This window comes from Genypterus blacodes, unplaced genomic scaffold (genome assembly GCF_046128005.1).
Source record: "Genypterus blacodes isolate CSIRO-AG114 ecotype Tasmania unplaced genomic scaffold, CSIRO-AGI_Gbla_v1 ptg000438l_1, whole genome shotgun sequence".
NCBI classification, from domain to species: domain Eukaryota; kingdom Metazoa; phylum Chordata; class Actinopteri; order Ophidiiformes; family Ophidiidae; genus Genypterus; species Genypterus blacodes.
The window spans coordinates 1,165,304-1,175,515 of NW_027467208.1; positions in this window are offsets into that span (position 1 = coordinate 1,165,304).

The window sequence follows — 10,212 nt, forward strand, 5'->3', positions numbered from 1 at the left end:
ATGATGGGACTTTGTCACTCCTAGCTGTAAAACTGTGGTTAACTACAGACTTGTATGTGTGTGTGTGTGTGTGTGTGTTTTTAAACATAAACCACAAAGTGAACTCCATCTTCTCTTCACTCTGCTGGTGTGTTTTGGCTGCAGTATAATGATGCTGGTCAGTGAATTCATTTATTTTGAAGGTCCCTCACAGTCACAGTGGAGAACAATAATGATCCAGGCCTGATGCGGTTGCCAAGGTTCCCCCCTATTTGTCAAAAACAAACAATCAAATGAAGCTGTGCGGACTTGTTTTAAATTAACAACTGCACACGACTCAATATTGGAACTCCAAAGGAATTCTGTCTCCCTAACTGTGACACACACCCAAGTGATGTTTGTGTTTGCGCCGATTTGCTTAAGTGTCTCTCTGCAAACAGCAATAACACAGGCAGAGTAATTAGATTGTGTGGTTGAGCACCGACGTCTTGGAGGAAGGTGGGGTGTGTGTGTGTGTGTGTGTGTGTGTGTGTGTGTGTGGAGGGGGGGTGCTCATTTTACGCCATATACTCTTGGGGTTTCAACGCAAACGTTCAAAAAGCAAATTCACACACACAAAGAAGGAAGAGGAGAGAGAGAGAGAGAGAGAGAGGGCGTGAGAGAGACAGATAGAGGACTAGAAAATCAACACACCCCCCGGGGAGAAGCTCTCTGGGTAATTGGTTGATGCTTAATTGCTGGCGGGAGGCCCACAAATCAGCGGGGGGGTGATGCTGCATACTTAAAAAAATCAACCGCTTCAATCCAGACGGCTTCAGCCTGCCGTGGAAAACAAACCCATTCCAGTTGTAAACGCTGGAATCTAAACGTTATCGGAGGTAGAGAAGCGATGGCTGAGCTCCTCACACACGCACACACACACACACACACACACACACACACACAAGACGCTATGCAGGAACAATTGTCGCCTCCCTGCTAATGGCGTCTAACAGAAAGCGGTGCTGGGTAATTGCGAAGCAGGATCACATTATCCTCCACGCGACCTTCACTCAACTATTACCTCATAAATGTAATTAAATATGTCCCATCGTCTGACCTCTTAATGAAATAACGTGGTTTCTAATGTTAATCTGTCCTCCTTTGATGGGCGATTCTAAGGGAAGGACAGACAGAGAGCAGTGGACTGTGTGTTCCTGTGTGTTCCTGTGTGTTCCTGTGTGTTCCTGCTCGAGTGTTATCAGCTTTACACACTCCTCTCCACTGTTGCCTCTGACTTAATAGGTAATCATTTCGTAAACTTGCTTCAGCTGAACTCAATTCAACTTTGCAGAGGCTTTAACATTCAGATTGTGCGGCAGGAGAGACGACACACACACACACACACGTGACGGCTGGCACTCAAACACAACCTGCACAGGATTCTGGGTCCACTGGGGCAAATATTTGTCCAGACGTCGTTCACTCCACCTGCTCCGGTTTGGTATTGATTAAGTTTTAGTCTGGAAGGAAGTTAGGCCGCCCGCTTCAGATCTGAGGGTTCCACACTGAAACCTGAGCGCTGCCTCTTAACCTCGCTGGTATAAATGACCGTATGGGACTGATTACACACACTTACATTCATAATCTGCAAAAAAAACAAGATTGTGAGGCATAAAGCGGCAAAACTATCCAGTATAACACAACAAAAGCAACGATTTGACAACAATAAAGCTAATTTTGAATAAACAGAACCTTTTGTTCACTCGTGTCTCGTGACCTCGTGTTTTAGCCACATGGGAGAAGAACTGAATAGGATGAAGCTGATCATGCCGAGCTCCTGTTATTGCTCCCTGGGGACAAACTTTGAATTCTTACTGTGACGCTTGACATCACGGCTTCACTAAGCATGAAATATTAGAGCAGGAGAGAAAATAATAGTGAGAATGAATGACAGGAAGACACATCTGGGGGAAAGGAAAAAGGCTTTAATTTGAATGAATTAACAGTGTAGTCATCCTCAAAAGCTGATTAAACCAAAGCTTTGAAGAGTAAATGTGTATTACATTTATCTCTCCATAATGTGTTTGTAAAAGGCACATATTTTATATCACCATTGAGAGTGTGGAGGTGTTATTATCTCAGTGGAACGCTCCAGAACTCACTGAAACTCTCTGATAAAGCTGAAAATATCTCAACCTAACATCACAGTGTCCACGTTTGGCAAGAAACCGTGGGAATAACCACAAATAATGTCCCTGGAATTAAAAGGTGTGATGTCAGCTCCAACATTATATTGTTTTAAGGTGTGTTCTCTCCTCTTCTTGGATGGAAGCTACCATGTGGGCAGGAAGGGTTCGAGCTTCCTGTCTTTCCACAGGCATTATTAGTCATGAGAAGGGGGCCGGGACACTGCAGCAGCTTTAATTGGTGTTTGTGTTTGTTTTTGCCAAGGGACTCTCCCAGACACACAAAATCAAAGCTAGAACAACACATACTGTACATCCACACACACACACACACACATACACACACACACACACAACCACAAATGACCCAGGAACCACAAGCACTGTCAATCGTTGGTGCTCTAAAGAACACACATACGTACAGAGCAACACAATGTGAATCATCTCTGCCGCACTCAGCTCTGCCTCTTAGAACAACACACACCACACACACACACACACACACACACACACACACACACACACACACTCTTAGCCTGTGGCCCCCGCCCCTTCCCTCCGCCTCCATGAATGGAGTTAGTCAGAGTAATCATTCAGGGCAGCTGGCAGCAGGAAATGGAATTGGATTGCTGGAGGGGTCACTCGGGGTCAAGAGCTGGGGTGTGGCTGTGGACACTGGGGAGCAGGAAGTAGAAAAGGCACTGCGGTGGGGCTTTACATCAGCGTGTGGCAACCCCTTATCATCAGCTGTCAAAACCACTCATCCCAGTGAGTGACAGCGGAGCCACAGCAGCGTACGGAGCAGAGAGGAGACGACTAAACCTCCCGGTATCGCTCAGCTTTACATTCTTTCTTCTCCCGGCTTGTTAAATTAGAAGTAAGATCATGTCTCCAGGTTTAAATGCCTTTCTTGAACTCTTGCCTTGTGTTAATGACTTATTCAATAATGATTCTTGCTACTTGGATTGTTGCATAGCAACGGCAGGCAGACTCAGTCACGGCGCCAAGAAAGCAGCGATTGAACAGAGCTGCAACTAAGGAAAAAAAAAAAAAAAGGAGAAGTAGAGGAACAACATGGAAATAAAAGTCACTTTATTCATCAGGCGGCTTAGATGTGTGGAAACCTGACTCCAATTTAAAGTGACAATGCCTCCTTCAGTCTGGGCTTTGAAGCGCCTGTAGGCTGCATCTTAACCTGGCACCTGGAGGGAGAAGTTCACTGTTCAGAGCTCTTCAACCACCACTTCCTGTCTGATAAACCATTTAACTTAGATGAATTAAATGTCAGCAGGGTGTGCAGGTGCAGGCGATTGCTCATCCTGCGCACACTCAACCATCAGCCGGTCACTTCCTGTCCTTTGTATGTGGTCATTAAGTGATCCATGTGAGCAGCGCCCACATACTCGTGTCCATTTTTCTTTTTTTTTTTCCTGGCATCGTGGCCGTCGAAGAAAAGCAGAAGGGACACCATAACCATAGAAACAGGGTCAGCCTGTTGCTACGGAGAGATGCCTGTGTGCCATGGCGAGGCAGCGTGTAAGCCAGTTAGAGATGCGCTTCTTTTGCTTCACCACTGTAGAGGCAGTTGTGGTGTGTGTGGGCAAACTTCCCTTTGGCTTACAGGAGTGTAAGAGGGCTTTGAGCTGCACCCCCTTTGTATCGACGTGTCAGGTGCCTACTGACAAACATTCCAATGCAGAGAAGTGCAGATAACATTCCCTCTGCCAACCTTCACTCTGTTCACATCAGATGAGGTTTACAGCGCTGAGGCCGCCTGGAATGCTGAACAGAATCTATCCACTGTAGTCTCTCAGCAAAGTGCAGCGTTTTCATCCATCACTTTGTCCTGCATGCAGGTATACAACCTGCTGAGGAATCTTACAGAAAAAGAGGAAACAACAAGTCGAGTTCAGTAAATTTATGCTTTATACAGAGAGAAATGTTTCTGGTAAGATTTGACAACAGGATCCACAAAGTCAAGGAACAAATTAAGGACTAACTCCTCATTAAAGATAATTAGATTCATTATTTTAGCGGTCAAAGTCACAAATATCCATGAACTCAACATTACACACTTGTTCATTTTTACAGAATCTAGGCAGTCCATTTGTTATTGTTGCTATATTATCATTGAGTGTACTTATTTATGCTATAACTTAGCACTAGTTAGTCACTCATTTTATGCACCTTATCCTAATGTGTTACCATCTTTATTTATCACATACAAAATGTACAGAAAAAATGACCTTTGTGGAATTAATCAGGGGATTTTTCACAACAAAATAAACAAAATGTTGAACATCTTTCTGCTGCATGTACAGTATCAACCACAGAAATGTAGAATAATGCATAGAAAGCAAGCAAAATCAAATGGATGGGAGCAGTGGAGCGTTCACAGTGATATGCATGCATTAAAGTCACATGGATCTCTGTGGATGTGAGAGCGGGCTTATATAGTAGATGTATGTTTGATCAACTTGGCGTGTCTCCAAATGCTCCCCTTGCTCTAATATCTACTCAGTGAATCTAAAAATGTGTCAAGCTTGGACACGTGAGCGTCTGTAAGCATCTCCGAGAGAAATGATGGAGCCTCTCACTTTGGAATTCCACTGAATGGATATTTCAGCACTTGCAGGGCTGAAGTGAAGGAGGAAGGCAAATTAATCTCACAGCAGGACAGCTTTGCTTACCTCGCCGCTGATTTATGCTGCAGTTTATCCTGCGTGCCAGGTTTTCATATCTGTACAGATACCTGAGTGAGGAACATAAAGGGTTTGTGCAGAATACTAATTGAATTGAATTTGTCTCTCAGACTCAAGCTGGAGCTAGAGCCGAACCTTCACGGGGGTCTGATGTGGTTTTCCTGTTCGGTGACTGACTAAGTGGAGACTTTCTGGGAGACAAACAGAGACAAAAGCCTTGGAGGGCTTTATTTGTATTAAATCAATTGAGTGCAGTCTTTCAGTATCAAACCCAGCAAGACTCGTTTTTTTATAACCATTGATTCGTCTGTTTTGTTTCTGTTGCTCTGTCGCAATCAATACCTTTATATTTCAACCTGTAGAATGTGACAAAGTCTGAGGCTTCTGTTGTCCACAGATGGGAGTGTGTTCAATCAGAGCCGGTATATAGTTTTTGCTCTTGCCGTCTGCAGTGAGTCACCGACTGCAGAAACATGTTTACAGAAAGTATACAGCCGCGGGAAAAAGCATTTGTGATTGATGGCACAACTTAGTACCTGGAAGTAACTGTCAAGGGCCCGTGACCCCGAAAATAGCACTGAGGTGAGTGTGTGTGACGAGACACAGAAACACACAGGCACGTGTTTGATAAGGTAGTGATGTCAGGAAATTGAAAATCTCCAGTGTGATGTAGATTTTCAATTTCACAAAGCTAGAATGAATCAGTTTGTGCTCATCTGATGCTGACTAAACCAAACAGCGTACAACCGCCACCTGGAAAGGGAAACGTGTGATTCCATTCAGCTAAATCCTTACAAGAGCTGAATCAACAGGCTGCAGCTCAGCACCTGGGCCTGCGTCATTACCCAAACCCCCTCACATCTCCCCCGGACGCCACCTCTTTCAACTGCTCCCCTCTATTATAGCTGCCTCAGAATTGTAGAACTGCGATCACAGCACACAAAAAGCTTCCATAATAATGAGGGTGATATTTTATGAATGTGAATGTGAGCCCATGTTTCTGTCGCTGATCCCAGTCGGGCAGATTCACAGCTTGCACCTCCCTCTGTCCTTTTGCTCACTTTATCCCAAAGTGCTTTCTATACTTGCTATTCTGCTCCTCTCACTTCTACCTTCAGTTACGTTGACAGGGTTGTTCCTCTACAGCCAGGCAGATGGATTTGTCTCAGGATGTTTGCTGAATGGTGCAGTCCTGCAGGATTCAGCTTGAGTTTGTCTGTGACTCAACTTGACAACTTTATCCATCAGCAGGAGCCTTTACTCTCCGGGCTTTACTGCCTTTTCTGCATTTTTATTGGATTGGATCTCTTCAGAAATTTCAGGGCAGTTGAATACAAATTGCACGGTGACATCTCAGATACTCTTAAATCAAATTCTTTTGAAACCATTCCTGTCTTGGTTCTCTGCGTGGCGACACACAGGAAGACACTGGGGTGGATTTTAATGAAGACGTATTCCTCCGTTTGTGTGGCTTTTGAGCAGTAGTCGTGGTTTAATGTGTCAGACTGACAATTGAGATAGAAATGCGATGCTTTGTTGTGTGACAGCTCGCACACACACACACACAAACCTCACTTGTTCTCGGGGGCGAATTATGCCTCCTGTCACTCCGAGCAGATCAGACGGAGGTGAGTCACATCTCCATCGTGCACAGACGCTCAGCGAGTGTTGTCAAACCTGGGCGGCTGGCAAACACCACACGCTTCTGCTTCTGCTTCTGCTTCTGCTCTTTTAAGCAGAAAATAATGAGCATGCATCCCGAGCAGGAACACACACACACACACACACACACACACACACACACACACACACACACACACACACACACACACACACACACACATACACACTTCCTGGGCCCTGCCTCATAATGCAGATGAAAAGATAATTGCTCTCGTTTGCGAACTGCAGCGGGATAATTGCTAAATATATGTATCTTCAACCCAGTCAGTGTGATTTTTTCCCTTTTTCATGATGATTTACCTCTGATTCATTGGGATGATTGGCTAATATACATGAATTAGAATAGAAATTATACACATGTCATCTGGTTGTATTCTATGTGCCTAATATTAATATTCTCCTAGTCACTCTTTCCTATAAATAGTGAGATGGTTCAGTCTGTGTGTTTGCTTCTGATGTCAGTGAGATAAGAAAAGATGCGAGAGCGGCCCCAGACTTTCCTGAGAGAGAATTTCCTTTCTATCGATTTCAATTTCTGAGTTTTATTCTCTGTAGAAAGTCCAGGGACCACCAAGGGTACACTGACCACAGTTTGAAAACCACTGATCTATCACGTTGACTGACATCTTGATTGTTCTTGCAGTATAGTGAGTGCAGTTGAGATATGAGTATTCAGTAGAGAAACGTTAACAATTTCCAGTGTGAAACGCTCCGACCTCAGCTTCCAGCATCTTGGGGAATACAAAGCAAGATTGACAGCAAAACTGTGAGAGGGATAAATATAAGCGATGGGGTGTTTTTCAAAAGCAGGCCATAACTGTCAGCAAATAAACTCTTTGTTGACCGTCACTCACCCTACAGGTTATTATAAGGGCGCTGGGTTAGACAGTCGAGGAAGATTTAGTCGGTGATTGCTCTTAAAATTCCTCAACAAATCAACACATCGTTCCAATTTTACCACTGAGGCTCACAAGTAATTATGTTTTCAAGGACGAGCAGTAGAAACGCCTCTCGGGTTTAAAGTCACAGCCTTCGCCATCACCTTTTAGGAGCTTATGTTGTGATGTTTCACCCCATGTGGGTTTGTCCATCTGTCCCTCTGTCCCTCTGTCCCTCTGTCCCTCTGTCTGTCTGTTTCTACAGCAGGAGTTCTCCAAAAGTTAAACTTCTGAACCGCAAGTCATAAAATCTAAATTCCTTTGTCCTGCATTCCTTTCGTATGTCTCCATCCATCCGTTAAGGCCACGCCCATTTCACCAAACTTTATCTTCTGTCATTATAAATTATTCCAAAAGCTACTTCTACATATTTCTGTCAGTTGTCACTCATTTGAACATGTAGTGTGCATGGTGGACATGTGCACCCACTACCCGTGCAATAACTGAAACATACAGTATATCTCCCTGCATGATGGTGGAGGGGAGCATGAATACACACTTTTGATACATTTTCTTTTGTTATTAAAATACTAAGCAGCAGATAGGAATAGTGAGGAAGATAAAAATACCAGAAACACAGAATATAACATTTTAACTTGATTTATCAGGGGGAGCTGCACAGAAGAAAGTTATGAATTCACACTGGGTGCATCTGTGCTTCATTTATTTCAGACATAAACTGGTGGATATTGTGAGCAAAGCAAATGCAATATGAAGCACAAGCGTGAAAGTGACCTTAACACTCTAGGGTTTTAAGAATAGAAGCTTAAAGTGGAACTATGCATCAAATATGCACCAAAGCCAATCCTCTACCTTTAAAAAAGAAAAAGCAGATTCATTATCCCTGCCTCCAATCTTTAGGAGTGACTGGAGTTTTGTGGAGTTTTCATTTCTGAATTGGTGTCGTAAAGCTGTGAGTTTTAAGAGCATTTTGTGATGTGGCTGCACATAATATTTCGGTTGGAAGCCATGCTGTGACACCTCCACTGCTGTTTCGGGATTAAAGCGCTTAGAATCAAATGGTTCCTCTCAACGATGAAGATAAATTACAAATAAAATGACAGAGTGTATTAACTCACTGCTCCTTCACAGTCTGATATGCAGCCTTGCTCAAGGAGCTCAGTTCATTTTCTGAATAAGTGAGGGCAAAATGTCTGCGCCTACGGAGAATAATAGCTTGTCAGCTCAGCTGTATCTTCCTTCTCTTTAGATTGGGCTGCCTCATCTGTTAGCTTTTCCACATGAGCTTCTGGGAGGAAGACGCTGACTGTGTAATGTTGCTGCAGTTTGTGGCCACTCAGCTTTCCTCACAGATTCTACCAACATTTGGGAAATGAGTTCAAGCATCATGAGATTTGATCTGTTGGTTTTAAATCTCATTATATTGTGAAGCATCTGGAGCCATTACAGATCATCAATTATTGTTTATGTGCATTTTGAAAAATGTCCCACCTTCAGCTTCACATTTATACACGCCAACATATTAATGCAGTCTGGTGTTTGGGTGTTCAGACATTCCATATTTGTTCCATTCCATTCTAAGTCTGTGATTGTGACACTTTTGCCAGCTTCCTTAACGCCTCTCTCTTCTCTTTTATGTTTTCTTTTTCATTACTTTTTCTTTCTTTCTTTCACACCACAAACTGTCCATGTGGTTTTCCTGTTTCTTACACGCTAGTGATCACTTAGGACTGTGGCTACACAAGGCAACAGAGGCTGAATGTCTTCCATTGCACACACATATCATATTCTCACAGTATACACTGCGCTATCATTACCATATTAATTTTGCATATCACTGCAATTAACAAACGAGACCAGGGTCTTCTGGCTACTGCAGTGCTGCAGTGCTGCTGGTTATGGAGTGTAAATGTTTAAAGCTATAAAGTTTCTCATTTTCAACTTCAGCAAAGCAACACTCAAAGCTAATACATAAAGCCTGATTAAGCGAGCAGCAAAAGCAGGTAGTAACATCATCTTTAGAGCAGGATGAAGGGAAATGACTCTTATTTGTGTGAAGGCCATAGTGTCATTACATTTCCTGTCTAAGAGTGTTAGGGGAAGAAGTCTTTATTGTCGTCGTACAGTAGGATATCTGTCCTAACTCTGAGGAGCAGTCTGCAGTTGTTTTACACCAGGGCTGCAGCTCAGGTGCCTTGGTCAAGGGCGTTGGCAGCAGTAATTAACGTAACATGCATTGGGGAATTGAATGGAGGACCTTACATGCAGCATGCAGCATATCTAGCTCATGCACATGTGTAGGTTTGGACCAGTGGGTTTCTCTTCTGTTCCTCACCAGTGAAGCTCTGGGAGGTTGTTGGCAGCTTGACAGAGCCACTCAACAACATTCAAAGCTGGATCGGATCTTATGCATCTTTCTTTAACCAGATTATTCCTAGTTAAAGTTCAACAGTCGCACCTTCATCGGGGAAAGCGAACACATTTTACCTTGTGTTGTTCCACACTTACATACTCAAGACTGTGTTAAAGAAATGCTTCACCACTGTTGCCTGGTGACTACAGCGCTGCCAGCAGACCTAACACACACCACAGTGTTACTATCACAGCTGTCCTCGTTTTGCAGTGATTCACAAGTCAGCCTCACCCGACAGGCTATTATAGTGAATCCTCTTCGACACTGAATAGGAAGTTGACATTCGGGGAGGGTAGTAATAGCCCCCAGGACGGTCTGTTGTCCCACTCTTTCATTTTCACAGTTTTATAGTCAGAGTCTAGAAATTC